The 13919-nt window shown below is 36.1% G+C and overlaps 1 pseudogene; it reads right to left on the bottom strand.

Moving 5' to 3' along the window:
- Positions 1-13628: 13628 nt before the first annotated feature.
- LOC138151310 (STE20-related kinase adapter protein alpha pseudogene) overlaps positions 13629-13919 on the bottom strand; it is an 18724-nt pseudogene continuing 18433 nt past the window's right edge.

Below are 13919 nucleotides of genomic sequence, written 5' to 3'. Positions count from 1 at the left end.
GGGTCAATGAAAGGTAATTTAAGAATCACTGGATGCCCTGAAAGCTATGACCAAAAAATGGCACAGATATCATGTTTCAAGAAATAATAGAATAAAACTGCCCAGATTTCTTTGAACCAGAGGGCAAAGTAAAACAGAAAGAATGCCATAGTAATCTCCTGAAAGCAACACTGAAATGAATACTACTAGGAACATAAAAACCAAAATTCAGAATTTCCAGGTTAATTAAAAATTATTGAAAGTAGTGAGAAAGACAGAATTCAAATACAGGAGAGCCACAATCAAGACCACATTGGATTTAACAACTGAAACTATAAAGGAGCAGAGAGTTCACCAGCCTCTGAAGGAAGGGCAGTAAATAAAGGAGAAAAGTATAAGAGCATAGAATAGAAGGATTAAGGATTAATGATCCTATTAAGGATCATAACTATGAGTATAAATGATATGAACTGACCTATAAAACAGAAGCAAATAGCAAAATGTATCAGAAAGCAGGCTCCAATAATATGTTTACAGGAAATATACTTGTAACATAAAATTTACACAGAGTTAAAATAAGGGAGGGTCTAGAACAAAATCTATTCTACTTCAACTGAACTGAAAAAAAAAAAGCTGAAGTACCTGATCTCAGAGAACACAGTAATAAACAGAAAACTATAGTTGCTTAAAGGTACCAAAGAGAATAAATTAATATCAAAATTTAATATTTAAATCGTGTCATTACATTTAAATATTAAAGAAAAAGTTAAATAATTTAGAGAGAGAAAATAGATAGTTAAAATATCATAGTTGGGGACTTCAATGTATCCCTTTCAGATTTAGACAGATTTAACAATTAAACAAGAAAGAAATTAAGGACCCAAATAGGATTTTGGAAAGGTTAGACATAATAGATCTCTGGCTATTACTGAATGACAATAGAAAGGAGTAAACATTTCTCAGTTGTGTATGGCATCTGTAAAAAGAATTTACTTGTACTATGGCATAAAATGTCACCAAAAAATTCAGAAAAAGAAAAATATTAAATGCATCTTTTGCTGATCACTGTATAATAAAAATTATATTCAGTAAGGGGACTTTGAGGAAAGAGTAAAAAATTAATTAAAGATGAAATAACTTAATATTAAAGAATTGATGGGTTAGAATACAAATCATAGAAACAATAGAAAATTTCATCAAAGAAAATGATAACAATGAAAAACCATACCAAAATTGTTGAGATAGAGCCCGACACCAATATCCTGTTAGTTAAGTAGACTTTGGGATAAAATGAGGTAATTTGTTCGATTCTATATTTTCTTATTTGTTTATATTTCTGTTAAATGGATAAAAAAACTGAAGGAATTTTAAAATCTCTTTCCACTGTTGTATTACTGTCTATGTCTTCTAATTCACTTAATTTTTCTTTTATGAATTCAGTTGCTAATACATTTGGAGCATGTAAGTTTAACATTGGTATTAGTTTGTTATCTGTGCTTTCTTTTGGCATCATTTAGTATCAAGATACTATGAGGCAACACCCTATTTTCCAGAGCTAAGGCCTAGCAAGCAAGCTGTGCCCTGAGCTTGGCAAACAACAATCCTTTGAGCTCACCCTCTGGATGCACACTGCATCAACTCAATCACAGAACTGATTGTCCCTGAGCTTGGGCAATCACCAGCAGGCCCAGACATGAAGGCCTGCTATGAACAGACTTTTTGTCACTAGACAACCTTGCCTTACCGTTGCTATTGTGTCTCACTACTGTTGCTACACTACACTGTTTGACTCTTTGTCTAGCCACAAGTATATGAATCAGAGTTCAGCCACAATAAAGCAGGTCCCCCCACTAGGGGCAGGGCCCTGGCACAAGTGTCTACTCTTGTCTCCTTCCTACTTACTACTTGTATAACCCCGATAAATCACATAACTGCTCTGAGTCTCAATTTCCTCATATGCAAAATGAGGTAGTTGTATTAAATGATCACTTAGGTACTTTCTAGCTAGGTTTGCAAAAATTAAAGCTTTAAAAGCAGCCATAACAAATACATCAGTAAGATGAAACTGATTTCCGTGATAAAAATGCAACTATGTACCAACTAGCTGGCAAGCTTCCTTCCATAATTTCATTATGCACATAGCTTGTTTGCGTAGATTTCATTATTTTTTTTCTTCCCCATTAGATTGTGAGCTTTTTGAGAGCAGGGACTGTTTTTTGCTTCTTTTTGTATCCCCAGAACTTAGCAAAATGCCTGGCACATTTAATGAATATTCATTGACTGACCAACTGAAGGAGACAGAGTTCTATTCAAGTTTGTGAGATTTACCTTAAGCTCAGTCTTGGTCTCCTTGCCTCATCTTTAATGTCAATGTCACATATCCATTTAGAATGAATTGAGGAATGTGATGTAAGGTATTACTCTCAAGCTAATTTCTGCTAGCATACTTTTCAGTTTTCCAAGTAGTTTTTTAAAAAAATTTTAAACTTAAATGGTAAAACAAATACATAATAAGAAAAGAAAAAGAAACATAAAGTTAAATATTGAAACAAATACAAAATAAGAAAAAGGAAAAAAAGCATTGTCATGTGCACATTAGACAGTAAGAGAGGATTCAAAATATACAACAATAAATTTCCATTTCAAGAAAACCTATGTAACAAATACTACACATTGTGTTCAGAGCTGTCCATCTTTTCTGTTTCCTTGTAAGTTTTCTTTTGTTCTCTGCTGTGCACTTTTTATTTTGTTCTTTTCCCCCCTTCTCCCCCCACCCCAAGAAGGCTAAAATTAAGTGCAGATATAGCTATAGATATACACACACAAATATGCATAGACATATCGACATACACATAGATAGATATTTATAATCATACTTATAGATAGACATATACATTCATAATCATCTATGTAAGACCATACTATACTTATTTTTCCTCTGTTTCTCTGAGGGTAGATAACCTGATTCCAGTTTTTGTCAAATAAAGAATATTTTCCTAGGGAATTTATGTTTTCTGCTTTATCAAATGTCATATTATTGAGTTCAATTGTTTTTGATTCTCCCTTGTCTAGTTAGTTCCATTGATCTCTCTTTTTTTAAACCAATACCACATGGTTTTGATCAGTGCTTTTTTATAATATAAATGAGGTTCTTCCTTCATCCCCATTTCTTTTCATAATTTCCTTTATTATCCTAAATCTTTTGCTTTGTCAAATGAATTTTATTATTTTATCATGTTCTAGAAACTATCCCATTGAACATTTTATTAGTATAACATTAAAAGTATAAGTCAACTTTAAAAGTATTGTCATTTTTATTAAATTGGAATGACCCAGCTGCTAACGCTGCATAGTTCCCAATCAACTTATGTTATTCTTAATTCTTTAAGGAATTTTTTGTAATTTAATATATATAAGTTTTTTGTATATGTTAGTATGTTGATTCTCAGATATTTTATTCATTTTATAGTTATTTGGAATGAGATTTCCTTTTCTGTTTTTTCTTCTTGGGTTTTGTTATTATTATCTAGAAATACTATTGATTTTTGAGGGTTTATTTTGTAGTTTGCAACTTTATTGCAGCTATTGATTATCTCAATTATCTTTGCTTATTTTCTTGGATTTTCCAAGTATTTCATTATATCTCTCTTTACTTATAATTATGCCTTTAATTTCTTTCTCTTCTCTTATTGTTGCTAGCATTTCCAGAACTATATAACATAATAAATGGGAAGGTGGGCATCCTTGCTTTACTCTCATATTTATTGAGAAAGGTTCTAGTATATATGATGCTAGCTTTGGGGTTTAGATAGATGGTTTTTAAGATATTTAAGAAAGGTTACGCTATGCCTAGATTTTGTAGGGTTTTTAGTATTAAAGTGGTGTGTATGGGTGGCAGGGAAGACTAATATCTCTGTTGTGAGGGCTGCCAAACCCTTTTCAGAGTTGGGTTTTGCCTTTGGTGTCTACTTGCCACCCATCTCTCACTTGTGGCTCCAAGAAACTGTAGTATGTGCAGTGGCCACACCCTGGTGAACCCTTTCAGCAGAGGAGCTAAACCAGGTTGAGGGTAACCAATAGCCCTCAAACCTGTCAGTGAGTTAGGGAAGTGTCTACCCCAAACACGTGTAGACATCCCCTGGCAGAATGAGAAAATGAGAATAGTTGTTGCAAATGGCCATGAAGGTGGCAGAAGCAGACATTGTGGAATACTGAGAACTTGCTCAGACACCAAGATCATCCACTGCATCCTGAACCATCGCCAGTCATCTTGACTTTTGTCTTGTCACTGAACTTTCAATGATTCTGGAAGAGAGAGTACCCTTTTGACTCTGGAAGAGAGAGTAAGACTGACAACTTCGTACAACTCTGCTTCACTTAAATCCAATTTTTGCTTTTGTCAAAAGACATCACCGATATCATTTGATCATTTTTACCTACATCAAAGTCATGTTGGGGCAGACAAATGATGATGCAGCAGGTGTAGATACCCTGGGAGCTGTAGTCAGAACCCTGCCCACAGGCAGCCTAGGCCATAGTATTATCTCCTCATTGGACTGAAGTGGTAGTAGGATTCAGAAGCACCCTGAATGTCTGAACAGCCTTTTTACAGAACCTCATTGCTCACCTCCTTGTGTGAAGAAATGGCTAAAAAAAGTGACCTAAAAACTGGCTGCTTCACCAAACCTAACCCTGGCCTGCTTACCATGGCAGTCAGGGATCCTACCTTGTAGTTGAAATACAAAAAAAATGTACAAAAACTTTTGGTAAGATGATTCTACTCACCATTGGTACATGAAATGTATGCACACTTACAGACAATATAAAATCCAGTACACTTGAAAGACAAACAACTCTTGTTGTGGGAGAACTCAGCAGGTATCACATCTAAATACCAACCCTGAATGAAACAAGGCTGGCAAATGAAGGCCAGCTAACCAAAAGTCAAAACTAGATAGATGTTTTTCTGGCATGGCTACAGTGATGGGGAGAACTGTGAAGCTGGCGTAGGTTTCACAATCAAAACTAATCTAGTCAACAAGTTTGTATACCTCCCAAAAAGGAGTGAATGATAGGCTCATGACAATGTGATTGTCACTTACAGGAAAGCATCACACCTGGATCAATGGAATAGGGTAGGTATACAAGACACAATAGTTAATGACTATAGTAATCTACTGTTTGATAAACCCAAAGACTCCAGCTTCTCGGATAAGAACTCACTAGTTAACAAAAACTGCTGGGAAAACTGGAAAACAATATGGCAAAAACTAGGCATAGACCAACATCTTACATTATATACCAAGGTAAAGTCAAAATGGGTACACAATTTAGATATAAAGGCTTATACTATAAGAAAACTAGGAGACCAAGGAATAGTTTACCTGTCAGATTTATGGAGAAGGGAAGAAATTATGACCAAACAAGAGATAAAGAACATTATGAAATGCAAAATGGATGATTTTGATTACATTAAATTGAGAAGTTTTTGCACAAACAAAGCCAATACAACCAAGATTAGAAGGGAAGCAGAAGGCTGGGAAACAATTTTTACAGCCAATGTCTCTGATAAAGGTCTCATTTCTAAAATATATAGAGAACTGAGTCAAATTTACAAGAATACAAGTCATTTCCCAATTGAGAAGTGATCAAAGGATATAACAGGCAGTTTTCAGAGGAAGAAATTAAAACTATCTATAGTCTCATGAAAAAATGCTCTAAATCTCTATTGATTAGAGAAATACAAATCAAAACAACTCTGAGGTACCACATCCCACTTATCAGATTGGTTAACATGACAAAACAGGAAAATGATAAATGTTGAAGAAGATGTGGGAAAATTGAAACACTAATGCATTATTGGTGGAGTTGAGAACTGATCCAACCATTCGGGAGAGCGATTTGGAACTCAACCATTCAGGAGAGCGATTTGGAACTTTGTTCAAAGGTCTATCAAACTGTGCATACCCTTTGACTCAGCAATACCATTTCTAGGTCTGTATCCCAAAGAAATCATATAAGTGGGAAAAGTACCCACATGTACAAAAATATTTTTGTGGTGGCAAGGCATTGGATATTGAGGGGATGCCCATCAACTGGAGAATGACTGAACAAGTTGTGGTATATGAATGTAATAGAATATTGCATTATAAGAAATGATGAACAGGCAGACTTCAGAAAAATCTGGAAAGACATTATATGAACTTGTGCTGAGTGAAGTGAGCAGAATCAGGAGAACGTTATACACAGTAACTACCACATTGTGCGATGACTAGCTTTGATAGACTTAGCTCTTCTCAGTAATGCAAGGATCTAAGACAACTCCAAAAGATTCATGATAGAAAATGCTATCCACATCCAGAGGAAGAACTTTGGAGTCTGAATGCAAATGGAAACATACTGTTTGTTCTCTCTCTCTAACTCTTTTTTTTTGTTTCTTCTTTCTTGTGGCTCCTCCCATTGGTTATAATTCTTCTTTACAATATGACTTATGTGAAAATATGTTTAATAAGAATGTATATGTAGAGCCTATATCAGATTGCATGCTGTCCTGGGGAAAAGGAGGAGAAAATTTAAAACTCAAAAACTTATGGAAGTGAATGTTGAAAACTAAAAACAGATAAATTCATTTAAAAAAAAAAAAGGAAAGCACCACACCACCATCATCAGTGTGTATGCTCCCACCAAGATGAACCCTGATGAGGTAAAAACAAATTTTTCATGACAACATGGAGACCCTCATCATCAATGTGCCAAAATAAGACAAGCTTGTAATTCTGGGTGATTTCAACACTAGAGTAGGTACAAGCTATCAGACAATGCAAGGAGTCCTTGGCAAGGAATAGAGTCAGAAACAGCAACAGCAACTGTCGCTGCAGAAGATGTGTGTCTAGTAACTTCATCACCAATGCTGCCATCCATTTACCTAAACACAGTAAAACTTTGTGGATGTATGTCCATAGCAAAGATTAGCATTTAATAGACTCTGTCAATATGAGGAGAAGAGACAGACAGGATGTGAGATTGATGAAGGCATTGTGTAGTGCAGAATACTGGGCTGATCATAGACTTATCCTATCCAAGCTAACTAAACATGTGCGTTTAACAAAAGCAGCAGCCCCAAGGCAAGACAACTACCCTGACTATGGGAAGACTTAATGTCAACAGATGAGAGTGTTTCTCCATGTGTGAACTTGTTGCTAACTTGGAGGGAAAGCTAAGTCGACACATGGTTGGCAGCAGTGGAACAGGAAAGGAGTGAGCAGCTTTCAGAGATTTGGTATATAGTACTGCATTTACTCATCTGGGCTAGAACATTTGCAAATATCAAGACTGGTTTGATGAAAATGATAGGGAAATTCAGAAGCTGCTAAAAAAAAAAAAAGAGAACTCCACAGGGTTTATCAGCAGGATAGATCATCTGTCTCTAACAAGGCAGCATTTAACTCCTTTAAAAGTAAAGTGCTAGCAAAGCTTAGAGAGGTGCAGGATTATTGGCTCAATAAGAAGGCAGATGAAATTCAGTTTTATGCTTATAACAATCCAAAGGACCTTTATCATGCCCTGAAGCCTTCTCCTGGGCCAAAGACACATTGTACATCTTAACTACTCATCCCTGATGGAGCCACATTGATCAGTGATAAGGAAAGGATCCTGGAGAAATGAGCTGAACACTTCCATAACGTTCTAAGCTGTTGACTGAATACTACAAGTTGAAGTTAATTTTTCTCTAGACAAACTTCCGACTGAAGAAGAGGTTTTGGATGTCATTAGGCTCCTCTCGTGTGGCAAAGTGCCTGGTGCTGTTTCTATTCCAGCTGAGATTTACAAATCAGGAACTATGTTGCTCATACAAAAGCTAACTGAAATTTTCCAGGTTTTTTGTCAAGAGAAGGTTAACTCTTAGAAGTTCAAGGAGGCTTCCATTGTCCATCTCTGTAAAGGAATATGAAATAAGTTGTCCTGTGACATTCCCAGAGGGGTGTCTGTCTTAGTCATTGTTGCAAGATTCTTGCCTTAATAGGTTGATTCTTCACCTGGAAGATGGTTCTCTACCTGAGAGCCAGTATGGCTTTAGAAAGGTATAGCACCAACACAATATTCACAATACTGACGGCACCTGTGAATATGCCGGCATAGTGCTCAAATGCAAAATATAACGGACTCTCCATATAGAAGACAGAAGCAAAATATTTATTCAGACACCAGAAATCCAAATTCCAACATCAGGAAACTGAATCCATCATAGTAGCAAAGAAATTAATATACCATAACAGCACAGAGAGCCAAACCATCCTATAGCCTTCCCATAAACCAACACTCACAAGCCTAGCTGTCTGCTTGGGTGTGTCTTCTCCTCTCTCCAGTCTCTAACTGCTCTGACTCCCAGCTTCCTGTGGACTCTGTTCTATCCTTCAGTAAACTCCTCCCACCACAGGCTCTATGTGATTACATTCAGCCTATTAGGTGGCAGGGAAGATCTTCAAATTCCTATTATCATTACAAAAGGACCAAAGAATAGTAAATATGGTGTTTGCTGCTCGACAACTCCAGGAGGAATGCCAGAAGCAGAGCAGAGATCTGTACACAATGTTTATTGATCTGACCAAATCATTTGATACTGTCAGTCATGAGGGCTTGTAAAACATCATATCAAAATTCTTTTTTGAAGTTTTGAAGAAATTTTGAAGAAATATTGTATGTATTTTATGATGGTATTCTTGCATGGGTTCTGGATAATGGATGATGCTCTTATGCTTTCCCTGTCACCAATGGAAAGAAACAAGGTTGTGTGTTTTGTCCCATGCTTTTTAACATGATATTTTCATCAATGCTATCAGAAGCCTTTAAAGAGAAAGTGTCACCAAGGTCATCTACCACACTGATGGTAAAGTATATAACTTGAAAAGGCTACAAGCCAAGACTAAAGTTGAGGGATAGTTGGTGCTCCACTCTTTGTTTAGAGACAATTGTACACTCAGTGCAGCCTCTGAGGCTCAGATGCAACACAGTATGGATTAATTCTCTGCCACTTGTGCTAATTTTGGCCTAACAGTTAAACACCAAGAAAATAGAAGTTCTCTACCAGACAGCACTATGCCATCCATACATGGAACCATTGATTACAGTAAATGGAAAAATTTTGAATGCTCTGGATAAGTTCACTTACCTTGGCAGTGTACTTTCCAGGGATGTACATGTTGATAATGAGGTTGACACATGCATTGATAGAGCTAGCTCAGTGTTTGGAAGACTCTGAAGGAAAGTGTGGAAGAGAAGAGGTATTAGGATGCCAACTAAACTGAAAGTCTACAGAGCCATTGTGTCGACCTCATTGTTGTACACCTGTGAAACCTGGACAGTATACCAGTGCCATGCCAGGAAACTGAATCACTTCCATTTGAATTGTTTTAAGAAGATTCTGAAGATCACCTGGCAAGATAAGGTACCAGACATAGAGGCCCTTTCTTGAGCTGAATTCAAATTCTACTACATAGAGCGCAACTCTGATGGATTGGCTTCATTGTTTGAATGCCAAACATACATTTGCCTAAAAGACTATTCTACAGACACCTCCCATAAGGCAAGCACTCACATGTTGGTCAGAAGAAGTGATATATAAAGACACTCTCAAGGTATCTCTGAAGAACTTTAGAATTGATTGTGAGATATGGGAGATACTGGCAAAGGACAGTATGGCATGGCATGCCTGCATAAAAGAAGGTGCTGTGCATTATGAGCAAAGCAGAATTGCAGTAGCTGAAAAGAATGTGAGATGCACAAATTTAGAGACTTCTACACTCAAAATGTTCCTATGAATATTTGTCCTTAATCTGTGGTAGACCCTTCTGAGTTCATCTTGGTCTGATCAGGCACAGTCTGACATACTGTACCTTGACCCCAACATAGTGATATTATTTTGATCCTCTTCAAGCACAAAGACCACAATCAGTGTAAAAGAGTGCTATACTTTGTAAAAGGCTTTTTCTGAACCTATTGAGATGATCATGTGGTTTTTGGATGTTTTAAGTTTTAATATGATTAGTTATATTGATTGTTTTCTCAATGTTGAACCATCCTCACATCCCTGGTATAAATCACATTTGGTTATAATGAACAATTTCTTGGCTAAATTGCTGTAACCTGTTTCATGGGGTTTTGTTAAAATTTTTGAGTTGATATTTATTGGTTTGTAGTTTTCTTTCTGTGTTTTATCTTTTCCTGGCTTAAGTATTAGGAATTTCTTTGTCTTATAAAAGGATTCTGGTAGGGTGCTTTTTTTCTCAGTTTTTGAGAATAATTTTTTAAATTATTGGCACTAATTGTTCTTTTAAAAGTTTGATAGAATTCTCTGAGGAGTTCATCAGGACCAGCAGTTTATTTTGTCCCTTAAGTAGTTCCTTTACAGGTAGATCTATTTTCTTTTGTGATATTGGGCTAAGATCTCTATTTAGTCACCTGATTTTTTAAGTTATTTTGTGTTTTTGAAAATATTCCTCTATTTCTTTTGTGTTGTGTTGGTTTTTTTAGCCTATAACTCTGTACTTTTTTCTGATTATTCTTTTTATTTCTTCTAGTTTTCTTGTGTTTTCACCTTGCTCCTTTGCTATTTTATTGATTTGATTTTCTGCCATCTTTTAAATTAGATTAGCCAAAGGTTTAATCAGTTTTATTAGCTTTTTCAAAGAACCAGATTTTCACTTTTTCATTTCTACATCTTTTTCAACATATATTTCTCCTTTAATTTTTAATATTTTCTCTTTCTTGTTTATTTTAGGTTTTGTTATTTCTTGGCTTTCTACTGTCTTAAAATGCATGTTCAATACATTGATCCTTTCTTTTTCTATTTTTAAAAAGTATGTTTGTAGAGATATGATTTTCCCCTTAAGGACTGCCTCACCTGCATCCCAGAAACTTTATTATGTTGTTTCATTGTTATCTTTTTCTTTCACATAATTATTAATTATTTCTATGATTTGTTCTTTGACCCACTCATTATTTAGGATTTTATAGTTAAATCTCCATTGATGTCTATGTCTTTTCTTTGTGGTCCTTGAGCTTGCGAGTATTTTTGTTGCATTATGGTCAATAAAGGATATATTAACTATTTCTGCCCTTTTTTTACATTTGTTAGAAATATCTCTAGTGTAGTAAATTTTTTGCAAATGTTCCATGTGGTGCTGAAAAATAAGTGTTTTTTATTAACAGTCCCATTTAGAAGACTCTATAAGCCTTTTAATTCTAATTTCCCTGGAAATTTTTTGTTTCATGTTTTCCCTTTTGTTTATCTTTCTGTTATTCTTATCCAAAAACAATAGAGGATTGTTGAAGTCTCCTGTCACTAATGTGTTACTCTTTGTGTCTTGTGGCATAGTTAACGTTCTTTTATGAATTTGGATGCTAATGGATATTGCTTTGTTGCCTATAGTTCTTTCATCGAAATGTAGTTTTCTTTTTTTTCTATTTTTATTTTTTGCATCCTTAGGTTGTCTGGGGTGTTCATAAAAGCAAATAATTTCTTAAGGTTTGGTCTTATTTCTAAGGATGTTTCAAATCCCTCCTTTTAATTGAATATTCATCTTTTTTCACTTAAACTCAGAACTGCAAGGTAGGTCATCCTGGGCTGCATCCTGAGCTCTACTGTTCTTCTGAACACTCCAAATACTTCTGAACTTTGCTCTTCTATCCCCGTTGATGCCCTGCCATGTTTTCTTGTGGGTGCACAATTTTCTTATGTTAATTGAATTTTCTTTGCTTTGTGTTTGAATGTCTTTAATCTGAATGCAGCTGGTGGCAGCAAGGAGACCCAGTGGATAGAGTGAAGGGCCTGGTGTCAGGAAGACCTGAGATGAAATCCAGCTTTGGACACTTACTATGTGCCTTTGAGCAAACCACTTAACCCTATTTGCCTCAGTTTCCTCATCTACTAAAATGAGGTGGAGAAGGAAATGGCAAACCCCTTCAAGTATCTTTACCAAGAAAACTCCAAATGAGGTCATGAAGAGTCAGACACACTGAAATAATTGAACAGCAACATCTGCTGATTGATTGCAGATCTTATTGTGTCTGAATTGAATTATTAAATTTAAGACACACTATGTGTCTTGGAGTTTGCAGCTTTGGGTTTTTTCTTGAAAGAAATCTATGAATTCTTTCAATTGGAATTTCATTTTCTATGTTCAAAAGTTTTGGAAAGTTCTCTTCTATTATTTCCTTCATTATTGAGTTAAGATTTTTTTTCTTTTCATATTTTTATGGTAGAACTATAAGCCTTAGGTTGTCTCTACACAGCCTGTCTTTGAGATCCATATATTTTGCTTGCAGAGTGAGCATATTTTCTTTTAATGTTTTTGGTGTTTTTTTTCCTCTTCTTTTAGGTTGTCCACTTCTGCAAATTTTTCATTCTCAATTTATTGTTATCTCTTTTGTTTCTTTTTTTAAGATTTGCCATCTCAGGTTCTGCGCATTATTTTAGCTATGTAGGAGATAAATTCTGCTCTCATAATTGTCATTTCTCTTTTATTCTTCTTCTTCAGGAACAGATGTTGTGGTTCCATGTTCTCCTGAAATTCCACAGAGTCTTCTTTCTCATTAAGTGTTGGATCATTTTCCTTCATTTTACAGTATTTATATTCATAGATTGATGAAATAGTTGACTAGATCTGGAGGCTATATTCCTTTCTGCTGTTAATGTTTTCCCTATTTATTTATCTGGTTATGCTCAAGGTCTTTAATTTTATTTCTTCATGAGATGTTTGATAATTTCAGTTTTTCCCTTTATTTCCCCCTATTGTTCACAGCTGATCTCTCCTCTCTGATGGTGGTTTCTTTGGGGTCTATATCTCAAAGCTTCCTTCCACATTGTACAATTCATGGATCACTAGCCTAGGTCTTTGCTTCAAATGACCTTTGGGGAGATAAAACTGACAGCACTTGGATGCTGAACTCATGCCTTCAACCTTAGTGGACCACTGCAAATCTCCCTTTCCCATACACAAATGAAGTCTTGTTCTTGTGACCTGTCCCACAACCTTTGTTTCTCAGTTTTCTGGCTTAGCACCAGCAGCTCAGAGACCTGCCATGCTGGTGCTATAGGGTTGATTTCTATAGTTTGGAATGGGGTATTATGTTCTATTTTAAGCCTAAACTTGTATTCTGCTCCTTTCTCTTGTTACTGGCTCAACCACAGAAATATTTTGCAGCAAAGAACACTGCCTCTCCCACCAGCAAGCTTCTGCCCCTGGAGCACTGCCATGTTTCTGGCTGACTGTCAGGGTACCAGCAGGCTTCCACCCCTGGAGCACTGAAGCACTGGCCATATGTTATGGCCCTAGCAAACTTCTACAGCTTGGATCTGGGGTCTCCACATTACTTAAAACAGGGAAGGGTCTGGGGTTTGAGATTTGTTGGGAGCCATGTGTCTTATCCTTGGGTTGGATTCTTGGGTCAGCTAAATGCAACCTTGCTGCTGGTTGTAGGAGGTGGGGGCAAGGGTGTTGCTGAGTGAGCTCAGTGTAGAAGTCAGTTCATAAGGGTTTTGTTGTTGTCTTATCCTTCTTTTTGATTCTGGAGTTTTCAATCATGGAGACAGCTGAAATTGCTTTATCATTGGCACACAATTTCTATTTTGGAGAGGTCTGAGAAAATGTCTACTCCTCCATCTTGTTAATTACATGACCCAGAAGTCCTGTCCCATTTAGTTTTGTTCCAGAAACTTCTAGTAAGCAGGCACATCCTTAAGGATGTGGCTATTGGCCAGCTCACAGGCTATGATTCCCATATTGGAGATTTCACACTTGGCATCATAACCCTAAAGATTCTGAAAAACAAAAAACGAAAAAACATCAGGACCAAACCAAGGCAGGACCTTCATGCTATATTTGGGGAAAACATAGACTCTCTCTCTCTCTCTCTCTCTCTCTCTCTCTCTATATATATAT

This window comes from Petaurus breviceps, unplaced genomic scaffold (assembly GCF_028583685.1).
Source record: "Petaurus breviceps papuanus isolate PSGF00001 unplaced genomic scaffold, PetGlider_PUasm1.0 90897, whole genome shotgun sequence".
NCBI lineage: Eukaryota > Metazoa > Chordata > Mammalia > Diprotodontia > Petauridae > Petaurus > Petaurus breviceps.
Note: the sequence above shows the minus strand (reverse complement) of the source record. Positions and strands in the feature narration are given on the sequence as shown.